At 43.7% G+C, this 21,981-nt stretch overlaps 1 protein-coding gene across 2 annotated transcripts in view; it reads left to right on the top strand.

The window, feature by feature from the left end:
* Positions 1-8,046: 8,046 nt before the first annotated feature.
* sec16a (SEC16 homolog A, endoplasmic reticulum export factor) overlaps positions 8,047-21,981 on the top strand; it is a 106,644-nt gene continuing 92,709 nt past the window's right edge. The window contains exon 1 of one of the 2 annotated variants that reach the window (XM_060935688.1): positions 8,047-8,350. The gene's annotated coding sequence lies outside the window, so the exon portion shown is untranslated. The remainder of the gene's footprint in view (positions 8,351-21,981) is intronic. The other variant, XM_060935689.1, reaches the window with a different exon arrangement.

Genomic DNA, 21,981 nt, shown 5'->3' with positions numbered 1-21,981 from the left:
TATCCAGTGAATGTGGATAAAATATATTTATATGCTCACTGTCCACTTTATTAAGTACACCTGCTAAGTTATCTCATCAGACAATCATGTGGCAGCAGCGCAATACAAAAAAATTGTGCAGATCAAGAGCCAGATTGGTTTGAGCTGACAGGACGTCTATAGTAAGTCAAATAATTATTCTTTATAACCGTGATGAGCAGCAAAGCATCTCTGCATGCACAGAACATGGAACTTTGAGGTGGATGGGCGACAATATTGGGTTCCGCTCCTCTCAGCCAAGAACACATGGTTGAGGCTATCACGTGCACAGACTCATCCAAACTGGAAAACTGAAGATTAGAAAAAATATGTCCAGTTTGTGCGAGTTTGTGCCCATGATAGCTTCGGATTCTTGTTCTTGTCTGACAGGAGTGGAACCTAACATGGTCTTCTGCTGTTGTAGCCCAACCACCTCGAGGTTCAATGTGTTGCATGTTCTGCGATGCTTTTTTGCTCACCATGGTTGTAAAGAGGGTTATTTTATTTATTTTTTTGAAAAATATTTTTATTACATTTTTTCAAAACGCAAAACACACTGAACTGCTCAGACATGACAGAAGAAAAAAAAAACAGCAGAATGTGGGCATGTGGGTACAGTAAATAGAAAATATGAAAATAAAAATAAATGACAGTGGGCACAGTCTCCATCCAGCCCCCTCCCTTTCAATCTCCTGCAGCAAGACAGGGCAGTATCCAAATAGGAATCAATACAGAGCATACAAACATAGCAAGGCTACGAGGTGCTTGTTAGATAGTGAGCACTTAAAACAAAGTCACAGAGACAGGCTAGACTGATCTGGGAAATCCACGAAGCAAGGAAGTTGACAGGGTGGGCCCAATATGCTGCAAATAAGGGTCCCAAACCTTATAGAAAGCATCTGTTTTGGAGTGAAGCATGCACGTGATGTATTCACTAGGAATGCAGTCCATAACAATGTTGTGCCATGATTTTTTTGTTGGAGCAACATTCTTGATCCAGAAAAGTATAATGTTCTTTTTAGCAGCAAAGGTCAATATATTGAAAAGTCTCCTGTGTTTAAGTCAAGTCAAGTTAAGTCAAGTTTATTTGTATAGCGCTTTTAACAATAAACATTGTCGCAAAGCAGCTTTACAGAATTTGAACGACTTAAAACATGAGCTAATTTTGTCCCTGATCTATCCCCAATGAGCAAGCCTGTGGCGATGGTGGCAAGGAAAAACTCCCTCAGACGACATGAGGAAGAAACCTCGAGAGGAACCAGACTCAAAAGGGAACCCATCCTCATTTGGGCAACAACAGACAGCATGACTATAACATTAACAGTTTTAACATGAAGACAGTTTCGTTGATGTTGTAACTCTTCATTGATGGAAACTTGAGTGCAAAACTGTTCATGACAACTGCAGTCCTAAAGTTAGCAAGTCAACTGTAGTCCTCAGTCATAAAAGCATTACTGTAAGAGTCCAGATCGTCCTCCAGGTATAACCCTCAACTGTCCTCATGGGGCCGTCCTTCACAGGAGCGATGCGATAAAACTCCGACCAGACACAGGGCACCAGGATGGATCAAGCAGGTCCAAGGGGCAGAAGAGGCCAGCATCTCAATCCCAGGACCAACATGTAACTCAGAGGGACAGATGGGGGGGGGGGAACACAGGTTGTTAGGTATGCCCTAAAAATGACACAAGTCACAAGTATTAAATCTGTGTGGTAGGCTCGCAGAGACGAGAATCTTGACATCAGGCATAATACACAACAATGGCATGTTAATATGGTTAAAAAATATCATGACCTGCTCTGGCTGGATGCTTGATTGGGTGATGGGAGCACACTCCTCAGCAATGATGAGGAGTTTACTGTCAGTGATCCGACCATCTGGGAGACCAAGTATCATGCACAGAGGGTCCATCCGTATTGGGACACCAAAGATAGCATTCAGTTCAATCACAATACTAGACCAATACTTTTGTAACTTCACACATGACCAGAAGCAGTGAGCATAACTACCAGTCTCAGAATTGCATTTCCAACAAAGCGGGGAAATATTAGCGTCCATTTTGTTCTTGACAACAGGTGTTATATGCGTGCAATGTACAATTCTGAACTGTATGGATTTAGTGCGGTTACAAACAGAAATGTTCATGGCCTGAGACCAGACTTTCTGCCAGTCAGCATCATCTATAGCAACGCCTAGATCTTTCTCCCAAGCTTGCTTGATGGTTTGTGAGGTAAGAGGAGAATTAGAGTTCAGAGCTCTGTAAAAAACAGTAATGCATTTCTTATTAATCTGTAGAGACAGGGCTTTCTCCACACATGAAGTGGTGTTATTAGTCATTAAGGTGGTGTCTTTAACTATGAAATCTCTAATTTGTAAATATCTGTAGAAGTCACCTTGACTGAATAAACCAAATTGCTGTTGCAACTGCTGAAAAGATAGTAAAATCTGGGCTTTAAATAGATCACCTATTTCCTTCAGCCCTTGGGTGCTCCACACTTTAAAGCCCTGGTCCTTACAGCCTGGCAGGAAGTCTGGGTTATCAAGAATGGGAGTGAGAAGAGATGATAAATGAGCCCGGCCTTCTATAGAGCGAATGGATCTCCAGGCTCTGATGGTACTGAGAGTAATAGGGTTAGAGCAGTGTTTTTTAACAGATTCAGGATTATTCAAAAACAATAGATTCAACAAAGGACACTTCGAATGAGAGGACTCAATATCATGCCAAATGGAGGCTGAATCACAGTTGTGCCAGCTTGCAATCACCCGCAGGTGTGATGCCAGTTGGTAAAATCTAAGATTTGGTACATCTAACCCTCCATCACAACCTGCCATTTGAAGATTTGTCATCTTGAGACGAGGCTTCCTTTTCCTCCAAATGAAGGCGCTTAGCCAGCCTTCAAGCACCTTAATAACCTTGTTGGATAATAGGATGGGGATCATTTGCAGTGGATATAGCAGTCTGGACAGGACGTTCATTTTTATAAGAGCAACCCTACCAAGCCAGGAAATAGGGAGAGGGGCCCAGCGGTCTAAGTCTGCCCTTATGGCATCCAGGAGGGAGGGGAAGTTGGACTTAAACATCTGATCAAAAGTGGGTGTTACATGCACTCCTAAGTAAATGAAATGTAAAGAGGGTTATTTGGTTATTTGAGTTACTATAGGGGGCGGCACGGTGGTGTAGTGGTTAGCGCTGTCGCTTCACAGCAAGAAGGTCCTGGGTTCGAGCCCCGGGGCCGGCGAGGGCCTTTCTGTGTGGAGTTTGCATGTTCTCCCCGTGTCCGCGTGGGTTTCCTCCGGGTGCTCCGGTTTCCCCCACAGTCCAAAGACATGCAGGTTAGGTTAACTGGTGACTCTAAATTGACCGTAGGTGTGAATGTGAGTGTGAATGGTTGTCTGTGTCTATGTGTCAGCCCTGCGATGACCTGGCGACTTGTCCAGGGTGTACCCTGCCTTTCGCCCGTAGTCAGCTGGGATAGGCTCCAGCTTGCCTGCGACCCTGTAGAAGGATAAAGCGGCTAGAGATAATGAGATGAGATGAGTTACTATAGACTTCCTATTAGTTCAAACCAGCCTGGTCATTCTCCTCTGATCTCTCATCAACAAGGCGTTTCAACCTGCAGACCCTCGACTCACAGGGTATTTTTCATTTTTTTGCACCATTCTCCCAACCCTTACTGAGCTTAACTGGTTATATTACCAAGAGAAAACACTGAAATGTACAGGTAAGAGGTACTCCAGGACCAGGTTTGGGAATCTGCGTTTTAGGAAATATTTTGGGTTGATTTTTTTTGGACAGAAGATTGGAATGGACCCATAACAATGAGGCAGTCTACAAGAAGGGACAGAGCAGACTGTACTTTTTTGAAGAAGATCAGGTCCTTCAGTACATGCAATAGGATGCTATGTATAGGTTATACTCTATGGCCAAAAGTTTGTGGACACCTGACCATCATACACTTGTGCTTTTTGAATATCCCATTCCAGATTTAGTCCCCTTTGCTGTTATAATAACCTCTGCTGGGGTGGCACGTTGGTGTAGTGGTTAGCGCTGTCGCCTCACAGCAAGAAGGTCTGGGTTCGAGCCCCGTGGCCAGCGAGGGCCTTTCTGTGCGGAGTTTGCATGTTCTTCCCGTGTCCGCGTGGGTTTCCTCCGGGTGCTCCGGTTTCCCCCACAGTCCAAAGACATGCAGGTTAGGTTAACTGGTGACTCTAAATTGACCGTAGGTGTGAATGTGAGTGTGAATGGTTGTCTGTGTCTATGTGTCAGCCCTGTGATGACCTGGCGACTTGTCCAGGGTGTACCCCACCTTTCGCCCGTAGTCGGCTGGGATAGGCTCCAGCTTGCCTGCAACCCTGTAGAACAGGATAAAGTGGCTAGAGATGATGAGATGAGATAACCTCTGCTCTCCTTTCCACTAGATGTTGGAGTGTGGCTATGGGGATTTGTACTCATTCAGTCACAAGAGCATTAAGGAGGTTGGGAACTGATGTTGGATAAGGAGACCTGGGGTGAGCTCAGCGTTCCAAATCATCCTAAAGATGTTCTGTGAGGTTGAGATCAGGGCTCTGTGCAGGCCACTCTTTCACTCCAACCTTGGCACACCATATCTTCATGGAGTTGCTTTGTGCACAGGGGCACTGTCATACTGGAACAGGTTTTGATCTCTTAGTTCCAGTGAAGGGGAATCATAATGTGACAGCATACCAATGCATTCTTGATAATTGTGTGCTTCCAACATTAGTTACGTTCACATGCACACATTTTTTACATTTGGAATGAATTCATTCTGATCGGTGATTCCAAATGTACCGCTTATATGAATGTGATCGGACAGATGTGCGTTTAGATGTACCAAACATGCAACTGGAATAGAATGCACACAATCCTACATCGCTGGCCTGTTACTCACCATGCTTCTTTCCTCCATAAATGGTCATGACATCATCACTGTGTGAATTTTTGCAGAAGGTTACAGGTGCAGAAAGCAATCAGATTGAGTGTTTACATGGCGAATAATTCCCTTTCAAATGTATTATCAGAGCATACTTGCCAACTCTACCAATTCACGTGGTAGTCTATTGCTTTCATAGGTGAATACTGCCTACCACTTTTAGTTCTAAAAACCACCGCATTACAAAATAATCAGTGAACACTGTTGGATTCGCTCTTCTGACCTCGCTTCAGCTGTTGTCGGCACAGGGGATACAAGCATATAGTGTTAAATAGTCATATTCCGTGAAGCCGAGAGCCACTGGAACAGCTTGATAATGATGTTGAATGTAAATTGTATCACTCTATCACGCCATCCTATTGATTCTTGTTATGGTTCTGGCCAATCGTCAGTGAGCTCACATATTACAACAAATTGTGCCAGTATTTGTAAAAGGCAGCACGGTAGTGTAGTGGTTAGCACTGTCACCTCACAGCAAGAAGGTTCTGGGTTTGAGCTCAGTGGCCAATGGAGGCCTTTTTGTGTGGAGTTTGCATGTTCTCTCCGTGTCTGCGTGGGTTTCCTCCAGGTGCTCCGGTTTCCCCCACAGTCCAAAGACATGCATTTAGGCTAACTGGCTATTCTAAATTACCCATAAGTGTGAATGTGTGGGTTTGTGAGTGCGCAGAAAGGAACTGGCCACCCTACTGCTGCAATGCTGGCCAAGTCAACCAAAAGTGGTTCACCTCAAGCCTGGATAGAGTTCGGCAGGGACAATGACGATTTGTAAAAATCAAACATGCTCTGGTGATTGTGAACAATGAAAATTCCAAAGGAAAAAAAAACAGATTCGCTATGACAACAAGTTCAAGGCAACTTGGTCATCAGATCATCCAGCATCAAAGCACTGAGGCCAGGTTAGAAGCATGCATTTTGTGAAGTACGTCAGTCCGTTTTGTTACATATGTCAATCAGATTTCTCAATCAATTTTCTTCAAATGTGGCACTCAGAATGTAGGAGAATGCACCATTTTACACCTTTTCTCCCCCCAAGTTTTCTGAGGAGCATGCCCTGGACCCCCTTAAGAAGGGTACGTCTGTGCTGTGCAACCTGATCTACCACCTTTAATTGTCTGGGGGAAGCCATGGCCTAATAGTTAGGGAAGCAGCTTTGGGACCAAAAGGTTGCTGGTTTGATTCCCTGGACCAGCAGGAATGGCTGAAGTGCCCTTGAGCAAAGCACCCAATCCCAACTGCTCCCCAGGCTACTCTGGGTATGTTGTACATCGCTCTGGATAAAAGCATCTGCTAAAGGCTGTTAATGTAATGTAATTTAATGTAATGTTGGCAAGTATCTCAGAGGTCCACACCGCCTATTTCAACCTGATTAAATTTTCAAGTGGAATGGAGTATTTCACTCCAATTGAGCTGTTTACATGAAGCAACTTCATTCAGATGAAATTTGAATCTGATTATCCATCCATCGTTCCATTATCTGTAGCCGCTTATCCTGTTCTACAGGGTCGCAGGCAAGCTGGAGCCTATCCCAGCTGACTATGGGCGAGACGTGGGGTACACACAGACAAACTACCATTCACACTCACATTCTCACCTACGGTCAATTTAGAGCCACCAATTAGCCTAACCTGCATGTCTTTGGACTGTGGGGGAAACCGGAGCACCTGCAGGAAACCTATGCAGACACGGGGAGAACATGCAAACTCCACACAGAAAGGCCCCCGTCGGCCACTGGGCTTGAGCCTGGGACTTTCTTGCTGTGAGGCGACAGTGCTCACCACCATGCCGCCCTGAATCTGATTATTAACAGATTATTTGGCTCCATGTAAATGTAATATTACAGTGGTTTGGGGCCCACATATGGGTGCGATGGTCAGGTCCACAAACGTTTGGCCATATAGTGTCTGTTCTATCTATCTATCTTGCTAGCCACCAAGATATTATGTGGCAATTTCATCCATCCATTATCTGAAGCCGCTTATCCTGTACAGGGTTGCAGGCAAGCTGGAGCCTATCCCAGCTGACTATGGGTGAGAGGCGGGGTACACCCTGGACAAGTCGCCAGGTTATCGCAGGGCTGACACACAGACAAACAACCATTCACACTCACATTCACACCTACGGTCAATTTAGAGCCACCAATTAGCCTAACCTGCATGTCTTTGGACTGTCGGGGAAACCAGAGCACCCAGAGGAAACCTACACGGACACGGGGAGAACATGCAAACTCCGCACAGAAAGGCCCTCGCTGGCCACGGGGCTCGAACCCAGGACCTTCTTGCTGTGAGACTACAGTGCTAACCACTACACTACCATGCCGCCCTGAATCTGATTATTAACAGATTATTTGGCTCCATGTAAATGTATGTGGTTTGGGGCCCACATATGGGTGCGATGGTCAGGTCCACAAACATTTGGCCATATAGTGTCTGTTCTATCTATCTATCTATCTTGCAAGCCACCAAGATTTTATGTGGCAATTTCATCCATCCATTATCTCTAGCCACTTTATCCTGTTCTACAGGGTCGCAGGCAAGCTGGAGCCTATCCCAGCTGACTATGGGTGAGAAGCGGGGTACACCCTGGACAAGTCGCCAGGTTATCGCAGGGCTGACACATAGACACAGACAACCATTCACACTCACATTCACACCTACAGTCAATTTAGAGTCACCAGTTAACCTAACCTGCATGTCTTTGGACTGTGGGGGAAACCCATGCGGACACGGGGAGGATATGCAAACTCCGCACAGAAAGGCCCTCGTCGGCCCCGGGGCTCGAACCCAGGACCTTCTGGCTGTGAGGCGACAGCGCTAACCACTACACCACCGTGCCACCCTGAATCTGATTATTAACAGATTATTTGGCTCCATGTAAATGTATGTGGTTTGGGGCCCACATACGTTTGGCCATATAGTGTCTGTTCTATCTATCCTGCTAGCCACCAAGATTTTATGTGGCAATTTATCAAATAAATTACCACATAAAATCATTTCTAACCAGCAGAGGGCTCTCTTTAGTATCCGGTCTGTTTGACAGGCCTTCTCTCACAACCACTTTAATCAATTCTGTGAATAATTTCCTTGAATCACACGTTTTTTTTTTCTTCTGGAAACTGGAATAGCACAGAAGAACACAGCAGCACTGAAGAACCGAGCTGCAGCGCAAACCGGATGTGTCTGTCTCCTCAGCTCTGTTTGGAAAAGTGACGTCTCGTGCGCTGTGCTTTCGGAACATCGTGACGTTTCATGTACACGTCGCTCAGGACGGGTTTCGCAAAGATGGCGGACGAGTGTTAGCTTTAACGTCCTGCACAGCTGTGAGAATAACACGCTGGACCATACACACTGACTTTGTGGCTTAACATTAAAGAGAAAGATCAGAGGTAATGTTTTGTGTTGCTCTTTTTTTAATCTGACCTTTGCACCATGTTATTGTACAACGGTTTTTATCTCAGCTAGCATGCTAACGGGTAACGCTAGCTAGCTAGCTAATGTGAGTTGGGTTGCGAGTCAGCAGCTAGTTGTTGGAGGAGCTTCATAATATACTCGGGTTAAAGCTGCATAATATATGATTTGTTTGCAGCTTGCTGTTACATCTTGGTGGACTTTAAGGCATAACTTTGCTAAAGAAGGTCTGTTCGGTTGATATTTTGGTGCATGTGCTAGCTAGCTAACCTGCGTTAATCCGGCTTGACTTGCTGCTTCCAGCTGATTTGTTCTCTCCTCACTCATCTCGCTGTATGATTCGTTAAACTCTTCCTGGTTGAGCTTGTTTGAAGTCTGACAGATGTTTTTTGAGTCTTATGTCTCTTTTCTGACGTGCTTGCTTTGTTGTAACATGTAGCTGATCTTTCTTGATGCGTTGTAAGGCTCGCCGGTGTCCGAGGTTTACAGTGGTCTAACCCCCAGTGTATTCGCCCCAGCTTCAGGTGTTTGAGCCCCATCATTGACTTGATCATACTTTTGCTTTCTAAGACACCAGTAACAGTCGTTTATCAGCTTTCAGAGTTAATGATCAAGGAATTATTACCGGCGAACCAGAGAAATCATTCTTAGAACGAGGATTGAATCTTTAGGAATTGTTAGAATATAGAATGCGCTCTGAAACTGCTCTGTTTTGATTCAGCTGGCGAGTCAGTGGTTGTTCATCTTCAAGTAAGTTTACATAAGTCAAAGTTAAAAACTTTCCTTTAAAAAAAAAAAGCTCTGGTCTCTTTAAATCTAGAATGATCAGAGACACGTTTGATTAACTTTTATTCACATTTAAACGGGGAGCTGGATCGCGTGAAGACGGGGAGGAGTTTGATGGGGGGTTGACAGTGTGGAAGACGGGGGGGCTAGACAGCTTGGGAGACGGCGGGGGCTGGGCCACGTGGAGACAGGGGGGGGGGCTAGACAGCTTGGGAGACGGGGGGGGGGGGCTAGACAGCTTGGGAGACGGGGGGGGGCTGGGTCAACGTGGAGACGGGGACTAGACGGCTTGGGAGACGGGTGGTTGGATCACGTGAAGACAGTGGGGGGTTGATGGCTTGGAAGATGGGGGGGCTGGGTTGAGTGAAGGGGGCTAGTTGGCGTGGAAGATGGGGGGCTGGATTGAGTGAAGGGGAGCTAGATGGTGTGGAAGATGGGGGGTGGCTGGATTGAGTGCAGGGGAGCTAGATGGCTAGGGAAGACGGGGGGGCTGGATTGAGTGAAGATGGGGGGGCTAGATGGCTTGGAAGATGGGGGGGCTGGATTGAATGAAGACAAGTGGGGCTAGACCGCCATGAAGGTGGGGGGGCGCTAGACCACCGTAAACCTTGTCTGATGTATTGTACTAATGTAACGCTGGCATTAAAGGAACTTTAAATTAGTCTGCATTCGAGCTGGTGTAACATCGTTTGGTTTCTTATTTAAACCTTGATTTAAAGTTAACCACATTCAGAAAGTGACTTCAAGGGCAAAACAAATTTTTGGACTCAAATTCTCTCAGGAATCTGCATAGTTGCACCCCAGATGTAAAAGCTGTTGCATACAAAACCCTAGTAAGACCCTGACTTGAATATTGTGCATCAGTATGGGATCCTTATAAAAACTACATATCTCAACTCAACTGGAGGGAGTGCAGTGACACATGGCCAGATTTGTTGTGAATAGCAATTAGAAAAAGGCTAGTGTAATGGAAATGGTCAACTATCTCAAACGTGAATGAATGGAACGCCAGAGGGCAGTTCCGAGGCTGACACTCCTCTACAAATCAAGGAATAAGTTAATTGGCCTGGACACGGACTCCTACCAAATTAAGCCATCTACACGAGAAGTATTAACAAGGAAAAATACAGCCGAGTCATTTGACAAAATATCAGTTAAACCCTTTGGTGACTGACCCCTTGAAAATGGTTCCTCCAGGAACCATTAAACGTTTTTAAACATTTCAGTTGTCAAGACAACGGAAAAACTAAAATACAAGAGCATTTTGTTTTGTGCACAAGAGCATTGTGACGTATCTTTCTGTTTTTGTATTTTAGTTTTTCCGTTGTCTTGACAACTGAAACGTCATCGTTCCTGGAGGAACCATTTTCAAGGGGTCAGTCACCAAAGGGTTAATAAGGATTGTTACAAATATTCACTATTCCCAAGGATATTCGCACAATGGAATTGCCTCCCAACAAATGTTAGAGCTGTCCCTACCGTAGATACCTTTAAATCCAGACTGCAGACCAGATCTGGGTTACATCTTCCAAAAACCCTTGTTCAAAAATTACTATCCCACTCGGTCGACTTGCGCCTGCATGTTACGTCCCATCTGTGGAGTTTATGCAGGAGCCCACTAGAACCAGAATATTTCAGTTTCTCAGTATGACTGTATCTATTTAGAGACTCTTAAAATTAATCAGCTGGCTAGCTTTAAAGAGACCTTGTTCAGTCCGGTAGTGATGTCAGAGGATCTGTGACGAATGTGTGTCTGGTGAGAAAATCACAAGTATATACTAGATCTCTCAACTTAGTTGTCCAAGAAGAAGAAAAAGAATGACTTTTAGATTTTTAGCTGTAGTAGTGCTGGTAGTGAAAGTGGTTTTGTTAAAGTCAGTTTAAAATGCCACAATTGAATTTGTTACTTGTATTGGATATGCAGATGGAAATAAGACTTATGACACCAAATCGGTTCACACAACAGCACACACCTGTTCTTGACGCTGGTTTCCATAAAAGACTTAGTGTTTGTGTGTTTATACACCGATCGGCTATATTGTTGTTGGCTGTCCATCGCTAGTGATGACTGCTTCATTAGGATGCGCGGAAACGCGGATGGGCCACGAGTCGCCCATAGCGGTGGCACGAAATGTCTGGCCTCGTGAGCGCTCGCATACTATTCTCCTCTCCTGATGAAGCACCTTATATAGTAAGGTGAGACAAACGATATCGTACCCCCATCGTGTTGTCTCTCTGGACCTCCAAACCTGATGCCAAGTGTTGCAGAAAAGTGCCACAGACCTGACTGGTATGGAAGTTGCCCCACAGTGACAACTGACTTGCTGAGTGATGCCATCCATTGACCATTTCCGAGTGGCTCTTCTGCATGCCATCAGGTGGTGTGCCATTGACCCTGTTGGGTTCATCTGCCACATTGCACCAAAATGCGCCCTGCTGCCAGCGCCTTATTGGTAATGTACAATTTAACCCATAGCTGGAACCCAGGCAAGTGCTACCACTTTGGGTCAGAGTGGACCTGGGAGCGATGGTGATTAAGGGGAAACTTCACTTTCCCCAATACTGAAGTACTCCCGGACCCGAGACTAACCACCAGTTGCAGTTTAAAGTCGTACCCAGGACAGACCGATCAGTGATAACATTTAATATCACCAAAAGGTGACATGAATAACATTTGATCTCATTACAGTGATGCCTGTCAAGAGGTGGGATATAAATAGGCAGCAAGTGAATATTCGGTTCTCATATGTGATGTGTGGTTTGCAGGGAAAATGGCCAAGTGTTAGGATCTGAGGCTCTGGTCACACTACAACCAGTGATGGGCTTGTGGATACTTGATGAAAAATTGGTAGATTCGCCACCAATCGCGATGCACGGCGAATGTTCTCTGAACTTATTGTTTTTATTTTTTGGGTGCGTCTCTGCCTCGTGAATGGCTAAAAAGTCACAAAAAAATTCACTGCATGCATTGAAGTTTGGTGGCGATGTTTGTTTTTGTCGGCATACTAAGCAGCGAATAATCGCAAATGGGTTTGGGAATACTTCGCAAAGCCCTGGGAACCTTCGTCAAGCCTCTTGATGCATTTGTCTCGAATCCATATCCCCGATGCTCGCATTAGCCTCATCAACACAGCGGCTTGGCACAGCCTAACCTTCGCCGAGACTTGAAGAGTGCATTTACATTTGGGGATCCTTTCGGGGGAAAATAAATACATTTTCAGACGTGTTCATTGCTTATTGGAGCAGACAAACTAAGCAGCAAAGCCTTACACTAGCCCATGCGGTCACTAGTTTCCATCCATTCCGCCATTATCTGTAACCACTTATCCTGTACAGGGTCACAGGCAAGCTGGAGCCTATCCCAGCTGACTATGGGCGAGAGGCGGGGTACACCCTGGACAAGTCGCACTTGCGGTCAATTTAGAGCCACCAGTTAGCCTAACCTGCATGACTGTGGGGGAAACTAGAGCAAACCCGCAGAGACATGGGGAGAACATGCAAACTCCACACAGAAAGGCCGCGAGGTTCGGACCCAGAACCTTCTTGCTGTGAGGCGACAGTGCTAACTACTACACCATTGTGCCGCCCTCACTAGTTTCCTTGATGGTTAAAGGATTTTACCAGTGTGTTTACTTTACTTTCCACAACAGGACATTTGGCGTTCCACTTATTTTCAGAATATTTTGTTTTAGGCTAAATAATTTGGTACATTCGACCCCAAGGGGAGAATTATGAGAAATTGGGTTTTGAAAGGTTTTTTTTTGTTTGTTTGTTTTTTTGTTTTTCAGGCTACGACATACTTTGATACCTCTAGTGTGGGGGGAAAAAAAAGTTTGTGTAAACAATAACATATTTCAGAACTGCATAGAACTTTTAAAATCACATTAGGCTAGGACGGCTGGTGCAGTGGTTAGCACTGTCACCTCACAGCAGGAAGGTTCCGGGTTCGAACCTCGCAGCTGACAGGGACCTTCCTGTGTGGAGTTTGCATGTTGTCACTTTGGGTTTTCTCCGGGTGTTCCGGTTTCCCCCACAGTCCAAAGACATGCAGGTTAGGTAAAATATTGTACAAGACAATGTGTACTTGGTGCCAGTCCTAAGCCTGGATAGATTGGGGAGGGTTGCGTCAGGACCAGGCATCCAGTGTAAAACATGTACTAAATCAAATATGCCGAACAGATCTGCTGTAACGGGAGCAGCCGAAAGAGGACGATGTTAGGAAGATAGGAGGAGGAGGTTTAACAAAAAATGTTGTAATTGCTATGTGATTTCCTTCCACTGTGAATGTTATAAGTTGAGCACAGTGATGGTTCTGGGTACGAGTTCCAGCTGTCGGATTATCTTCAATGCTCACGTACCATCGTTTACACTGTAGAGATGGCTGCAGATAAAGTTGTAATGCAGGGTTAGATCTTAACACTAGCCCGCTAGCCCGTGGCTAGTGCAGATAGCCACGGGCTAGTGCAAAATCTCTGCTACTAGCCCGTGTTGGCTAGTGCGATAACTTGACATGGGTGTGGCCATCTTGAATCAAGCAAAATCTGCAAAATGAACTGAAATGAACGCAAAATGAACTGGTGACTTACTTTCACTTAGTGAATAATCCTACCCTTAAAGGGAAAATAATTGATATTTCTTCAAGTGTTGTGGTTTGTACTTAACAAACAGAAATTAATTTTACTTGTAACTCTCAGTTGACTGCCATCATGTACTTGTATCTTCCTATGTTGCCATTAGATCTCATTTATGTTTGTTACCCTGACAGTATTGCTACATGTATGTGCACAATTAATGAATATTTTTTGTATGGAATGTTTACTTGTACAAGAATTAGTCATGTTCTTTTCTAGTCCAAGATAAGTTCATGATTTCAGTTCTAGTCCATTTCTATAAGAATTTGCTATGTTTTTTTCCAGTCTAAGGCAACTGAATGATTTCAGTTCTAGTCCATTTTGCGAGATTACTACATGTACTAGTCTACTTAACTGTAAGCAATGACTACCTCTTTTATACTTCAAAGTGACAATTATGGTTTGAAACACAGTCACATATAAGAACCATAATGGATTGAATAAAGTACTGGTTTTGTTACACTGAATTGGGAGCTTCTGTTGTTTCAACTTGTTCATTGTTTAGTATTTAAAATTATTTCAATTGTCACAGGAATTGGGCTTAAAATAGCGGGCTAGTGCAACACTCTGCGGGCTAGTGCAATTTGCAAGCCACTAGCCCGGCTGGCTAGTGCAGAAAAACCTTAAGATCTAACCCTGTAATGTTTTCGAAGAAGCTTTGCATTAACAGTACACACTGAATTAATCATTAGTTATTTCAACAGCAGCACAAGAGTGAAGCGCGATCAGTTAAGTCAAAAGCTGTGTTCACACTTATACCGGTACGATAGTGGTATAACTGTATCGATACAAAGTATACCAGTACAGTTTAGTGCATCTGTCCACACTAGCGAGAAATGTTTGCGGTTTTCTTTCATGGTAGTTGAAATGCGCGTGCGCGAAATGTTTCCGTGGTTACCGAGTAACTTCCTTCCGAGAATATGGCGGATGAAACAACGTGTGTGTGCTTTTTGTTGTCAATGTACAGTCTGTATTTCTGGTGGTCATTTATTCAGTCGAATCGTATAAAACGCGCGATGCAGTTGAGAAAGAAACAAAGAAAACGAATCTCCCTTTCTCCCCCCTCACTTTCTCCCTCTTCCCTTCTCTTCCCCTCCCTTTCTCTCCCTTTTCCCCTCTTCCTCCTTTCTTCCTCCCTCTTTCCCTCCCTCCCTCCCTTTCTTTGCTCCATGTAGCGCCACAGTCGTTTTGAGCCAATTTGTCGTTTTATTTACAGCTGGAAAGCACGTGCGTATTGTATTGTATGAATAACCCGGAAGACGTTAGTCTGGCTATCGCGACTTCAAAGCTCTGCGAGCATTTGGTCTGGCAAAGATATTAAGCCCAACCGTTTCCCAAAGCGCGTGGTTGACCCGCCTCCCTGAAATGCCTCAGTTTGCTACTGGTCGAAGCCAGAAAAGGCTGTGACGAAGCTTAAACCAATCGCATCACTCTTTCCTCTGACGTATGTGACGCGACGGAAACTGCTTGAGTAACAGGAAGAAGATAAATACCTCCAGGGCTGCTCTTTGCTCCGTTTTCAATGAGAACTTCCCGTTGAATGCTTTCAATACAGCATCTACCGCTGTGTCAAAGGCTTGCCGCTGCTCCATGTTCGTAATGTTTCTAGTGAATGAAGCGCTTCCGGCATAGATTCTGTAAACAATCTATGGCTTCCGGTCGCAGTTCTACTACGTCACTGCCTTGAACACGCCTCTACCCAGGGCCGTTGGAGATGCTCAAAGTTGATTGGCTCCCGATTTTTCGGGAGCTTGGAAGAGCTGAAGATAGCTTGCCTTGCCGGACTAAGCTCGCAACAGGCCCTCGTGTTGCGTCACACTTAGGATGGGCGAGCCCAGGCTAGGAAGACGTAGGAATGGTTCATTGCGCATTAAGGTATTAGGCAGAGACCCGTCCACCCGTAAATTTGACGGGTGATTGCCGATTTCAACGGGCAAGTATACACACAGACGGATACTGAAACGGACGATAATGCCGAAAATTTTCGCACATGAATACTCCCACATGTCGTCCGATAAATCCAGTTATGTTCCGCCCACACACGGACTGGCCATCGGGAGTAGCGGGAGTTTTCCCGGTGGGCTGGTGGTTCAGCGTGGGCCGGCGGAGGAAAAAAAAAAAAAAACAGTTGCGCGCTGGCCTTTAATATGATAAGCAATGTTAACAGTTTCTTTAACAAACTGTTAACATTGCTTATTACAGTTGCGCGCTGGCCTTTAATATGATAAGCAATGTTAACAGTTTGTTAAAGAAACTGTTAACATTGCTTATCATATTAAAGGCCAGCGCGCAACTGTTTTTTTTTTTTTTTTTTCTCCGCTGGCCCACACTGAACCACCGGCCCACTGGGAAAACTCCCGCTACTCCCGATGGCCAGTCCGTGTGTGGTTCCGCCATCATTTACAAATCGTAAGAAACACAGTTTAATACGAAAAATACTGAAAACTTGAAATGAAAAATCAGAATATTTCATCGTTTCCGCCATTTTGGCCCGCACTGAATCTTGTAACATGCGGACTGAATAAATCGCGAATTCTGATTGGTCGAAAATTGCCAAACACCCTGCGTTGTAGTTTCCTCTTTCTTGGCGGGAGAACCGCATTTTTTTTTGCTGACTCACTCTTCTGGATCAAGATGAATCCCAACAAACGCCCCAAATTGAATGTGACAAAAACTGATTCGTTTTTCCACAAAAAGACAGAAAAGGTATGTGTGATACATTGATTAACAAGGGGGTTTCATTGGGGTATGGTAAAATAGAATACTGTTGGGTTTTTTTTTTTTATTAAATACTGTAACTAGATCAAAAGATTATATACAATTCATTGTTGTTTATTTTCTTTTCACTTTTGTTACCAAATCAAACACCATACATACATCTGATACATTCAGGAGTGAAACTGAAAAAAATACAAAGTAAAAATATGCAATATTTCTGATCAAAAATTACACGCCATTTCACCCTGAAAATGTCCTAGAATGCAGGAAATGAAGTCTAAATTTCAAAAATTTTCTGGGGGGCATGCCCCCAGACCCCCCTAGAGGGACTTCGCGCCTGCAGCGCTCGTCTTCGCACCTGCGGCGCTTATCAGGATTATATAAAATATTATTTTTGACTGGTAAATTTCTTTTTCTGCCTAATACCCTATTGCGCATGCGCGTTATATTTGTATCGATACAGAACTGCTTCATCTGTCCACACTACAGCGAAGCGCTACAGTACCGATACTGTACTGGTACGAAACCCATACATTTGTGGGTTTCGTACCGATACAGTTATACCGCTACAGTACCGGTATAGTTGCTAGTGTGGACAGGTGTTGCGGTACGAAAGTAGTATCGTATCGGTACAAAATCCCTAGTGTGGACAGGGTAAAAATGTCTTGAGTCGGGAACTTGCCTCAGGGAACGACACTTTTTGGTTGATGATTAAAGTGATTGCTCTCTTTTTTTTGCTGTAAAGGTATAGTTCTTTGATAAAATGTCACTGATGTTACATAAATAGGTTATAAATATCGATTGAGTCAGGGTGTTTTGTCATATTTACCATTAGGATAATTATATTAAATGCAAATGAACTTGATGAATAGGAGTCACTCTTAGATGTTATAAGAAACACCAATTTTGCATTATTATTCTTATTTTTTTTAAACGCATACACAATGTCCACTTTATTAGGAGCACTATATTAATACCGGGTACAGGGTTCCCCCTGGGTTCTGAAAAATATTCTCCACTTTTTTCTTTGAAAAATAGTCAAAGAATTATTCCTCACTTTTTCTTAGTCTGTATTTTTCTTAGTCACTGACTTATCAAAGTGAACTTAATCCAGTTTTATACCAACCAAACTGGCACAATTCAAATATTTGTACAGATCCAGCTAGGCCTCTCCGTTACAGATAAAATTTGGGCTCCACTCCAGCCTCCTAATTTAAGAGACTTGATTTTAGGCGCCGTGTGCACTATCAAGCGAAGCTAAACCCCTTAAGTAAGCGCAAGCTAAAGGCTATTTTAGCAGGGATTTATTCAAAAGAGGTATTAGGACTCCTTACTTCAACACACAACTTGATTTACAATTGAACAGAGTTGAGAAGACTTTGGGAACAAACAACACTGAAGGAATCCGATTTTCCTGTCGATTTACGAGCCGAATACAGAATGACACCGCGATTTTCATCATGCGTTAGTTAGCCACAGGACCGTTTCTATTCTAGCTATTAAACAGACCAGGGGCTCAGTCCAGTTTTCCTGAGGCTTGTATTTTTTTTTTTTTTTAAGGGAGATTAGCATCCCTTGGTTGGTGAGGTTATATTTAACTTTACAAGGAAATATGATCACCCACACATAGAGCTAGGCGATAAATCGATTTTATCGATTAATTCGAATTTACAGTTAAGGACGACGTGTTTTTATGAAAATCGGTTTTCTCTCAGTTTTAACTTCCGTCACTGACGCTCCCCTCTGCACATGTGCAGAACAGATCGGGCAGCAGGGACGGATCGGGCACTGACACTATCGCCCTCCTCCCGCGCGCTTGCCATAGAGACACACAAACAACATGGCAGCGATTGGGGGAAAGCCGCAACTTGTGCCCAAGAAAGGAGTAACTTCCTCCGTGATCTGGAATTGGTTCGGTTTTGCCGCGTCAGATGCAGACCAAACAAGTCCTCGTTGTAAGGTGTGTTTGAAAATGGTTGCTTCCAAAGAAAGCAGCACGCCGAATTTATTCCAACACCTTAAACAGAAGCCTGCAGCGGAGCGGGAGAAGTGCTGCTCCCAGCGGGATAAAAACAGCCGCAGCACCAGCGCACCATCCACAGTAAAGCAAGCAACCGTCCCGGACACATTTTCGAACCGTGTGCCTTATGATAAGAATGGAGCGCGGTGGAAGGCAATCACAGATGCTATCGCGATGTTTATTGCAAAAGACATGGTGCCCTTACATACAGTGGAAAAGTCGGGATTTTTTTTCCTATTTTGTCAGTTTTATCGAAAAGGACACAATTTTCTTTATTTTTATTTTTTTTGCGGTCCAAATCCTGCGCTTTGATTGGCTGGCGAGCAGGTCTGTATCCTACGGTATGGACCCTGGTTACGGACCTCTGGCAACTCGCTCGTTCACCACAACAAGAACAACAACAACAAACATTTTACCTTTTTTTAATTTTTATAAGATTTATTTATAAGTATCAAAAATCTTATAAATTTTTGCCAGCATTTCTCAGGAGGATAGCATTAATTTTACAGCATGGATAGCGATAACGACAGTCTTCACAGCAAAAGTGAGTTTTACTCCCCTGAGGAAGAAGAAATAAAAGAAAACATTTCAGGAGAAAGCTAAAAACCTCTAACTTGTTAAGGCCAATTTATGCTGACAACCCAGTCCTCGCAGACGGTGTCGCAGATAGCGTCTGCGTAGCCCCCCCACCTTCGCAGACGCTCTGCGCGCACCTCCCAAAAATTGTGACCACCGCAGAAGCCTCGCAGACAGCGTCGCAGACAAGAGGGCTCTGATTGGTCCACTCTACATCCGCTGTACATGCACTTCCGCTTCCCTACTTTCCCGGTTTGTTTTGTTTTCACGACCGGCATTTTTAAAAACACGAGCGAAGATGGAGCAGCATGAAGAGCGGTTGATTGAGGAAGTACGGACATCTATACGACTCCAGTTCTAGTCATTATAAAAAAAAAAAGTTCTAGTCATTATAAGTAACCGGAGGATAAACACTCCACTAACCACACCCACCAACTACTCCTAGCGACTTCGCGCCCCCTTGCGTTGTGGCGGTGAATAACATCGCGCACGCCTATTACTCCCGCTCAACAATAAATTACAACTGTCTGCGAAAAGCTATCTGCGAAAGCCTTGTCGCAAGAGCATGCAGAGGCCTTTACCGCCAAGCAAAAACATGGCTGAATCCTGAATGACTCAATTTTGTATAAATAGGGGACTACATAGGCAGCAAAATGTAGTTTTTTTTTCCTGCCATGGAAGTGCACTTGTATACCGAGGAGCAAGCAATTTGCACTACAGCCGTGAATGAGGATTCAAAATGGCGGCTCGGCTCAGTTTTCCCTTTTGGGTGCTCTTGTTTTCTGTTAGAATTTGGTAAAAATAAATAAATATATTATTTACCAGGTTAAGGTCAGTCCGTGTGCATGTATATACGTGTTTTTTTTTTTTTTTTGAGGGGGCATTTACTTTTATTTATTTACTTTTATTTATTTTATTTATTTTTTTAAGTTTGAAGGTGCATTGTATCAGTGCCAGTTTGAAACTCAGCTATGTTGGAGAAAGCTTTCTAAAAGTTACTGCACTTTAACCCCAAAGGGGAAATTTAAGTGAAAACAAAATAAAGCTAAAACTTGTTTTGAACCATTTCTTTGTCATCTGTAGTTTGATTTTTATTAGGGGGAAAAATCGATTAAAATCGAAAATCTGATTTTTTGTGAAAAAATCCAAGATTTTTTTTTTTTAGGCCGTATCGTCCAGCTCTACCCACACACATTCAAAGATTATGGCATCTTTATTACTGATTTTTGCACTGCTTTTTTTAAATTTATATACTTCACCTCAATTTCTGTCTCATTATTATCAACACCCATAATGTCTGAGGAAACTGAGGCACGTGTCGATTGACGTAATGTCACAAGTAAAATTAATCATCAGTTTAATAAAAATATCATTTCTCACTCTTATCTCTCCTTTAGGACCACAAAAGCACAAATTCTAACCAACATGATGATAACATTTCAAAATCCCAGATGACATCCAAATCAGTTGTTTTCTGTTAATCTCTTACTTTTTTTGAGGGCGAAAATAGCCGGGGGCTACAGCCCCGAAACGTAGCTCCCTTTGGTCGCTTGCTGGCTGACAGCACTTTCACTTTGGTGCTTTTAATTTTTATTTATTTATTTCTTTATTTTAATTAAACTGACCCCTGTATTACTGACACTGTCTGATGTGCTTGGGGACGGTAGGGACTCTGAGTGTGATTCCCATGTGGCTGTTTTGGCCTTTAAATCCTCTTCAGTGCTTGAAGAAGCGCGATCAAAAAAAACCCAACAACCCTTCACCAGCTGAGACTACACCAGACCTGGGCATTTTCCGGCCCGCATCCGGCCCTTTGGTTCATTCTGACCGGCCCGCGTAAGGTTAATTAGAAATTACAAAATAAACGTATTTTCTAATTTTACCTCATGCATGGACTGAATGTGCATTGCTTTTATTTTGAAGTTGTGTTCAACAAAAACGCAATGCGCGCGACAGGAACATGACATGAAATCCCATGAAACCTAATCCCGCGATAACTACTTTCGTAATTTGTCCAGACCAACCACAAACTTGTACGTCATCCTTCAAACGGTCCAGCCAATCACATAGTGTGACGTCACCAGCAGGCGCCGGAGCCCGAGCTGATCTGATACCTACACCGAATTGACACGGCATCATCATTATAATATGATGTATCTTGCTTGATATTTGGAGTAGAAAGACAATATTTTGATGTCTTTATTGTGTTTTGGGGTGAATGTGACTGAAAAAAAAAGTACAAACGTTCACATTTTGTTAACCATTGTTTTGGGAAATTTGATTGAATAAATGACATTTTTGTAAAGCAACCTCGTTTTTTCCATACTCTTACCAGTCTTAGCAGCTTGTAAAAACAATGTTATTTACTGCTTTATATAAAGAAATACAATTAATATTATGCAGAATTTAGTTCAGCCTTTTGGTCCGGCCCTCCACAAAATTTTCTGTTTCTCATGTGGCCCTATGAAAAAAATAATTGCCCACCCCTGGACTACACCATTGTTTGATTCATGCAGAGATGATCACACCCCCACACCAGGCTGATTAAGACGCACTGCGATTGGTCAAATGCTTGGCACTCGTTTGGTCATTACATGTTGTCGATTTTTATTGGTCACAAGCACGTGCTTGTTGTTTACGCTCTGGTTTCCTGCCATTTCTTTACTGGAGTTAGATTTCAGCAAACGGAGGGATTTCTAGAAAAGATGACTTATGATGATGATGATTGATGACAAATACATTAGTCACAGTGACCTGTTAGTAATTTTCTCTTCGTCACTGATGGATTGTTTGCCTGTGATGAGCACCAGTGGGAACCCTGTGAGTAGGACCACCTTTTTCTCTCTGAATAGCCTCAGTTCTGCATGACATTGGAAAT

The sequence above is a fragment of the Neoarius graeffei genome, chromosome 12 (genome assembly GCF_027579695.1).
Source record: "Neoarius graeffei isolate fNeoGra1 chromosome 12, fNeoGra1.pri, whole genome shotgun sequence".
In the NCBI taxonomy this organism is placed as follows: domain Eukaryota; kingdom Metazoa; phylum Chordata; class Actinopteri; order Siluriformes; family Ariidae; genus Neoarius; species Neoarius graeffei.
This window is presented reverse-complemented; position numbering and strand designations above follow the sequence as displayed.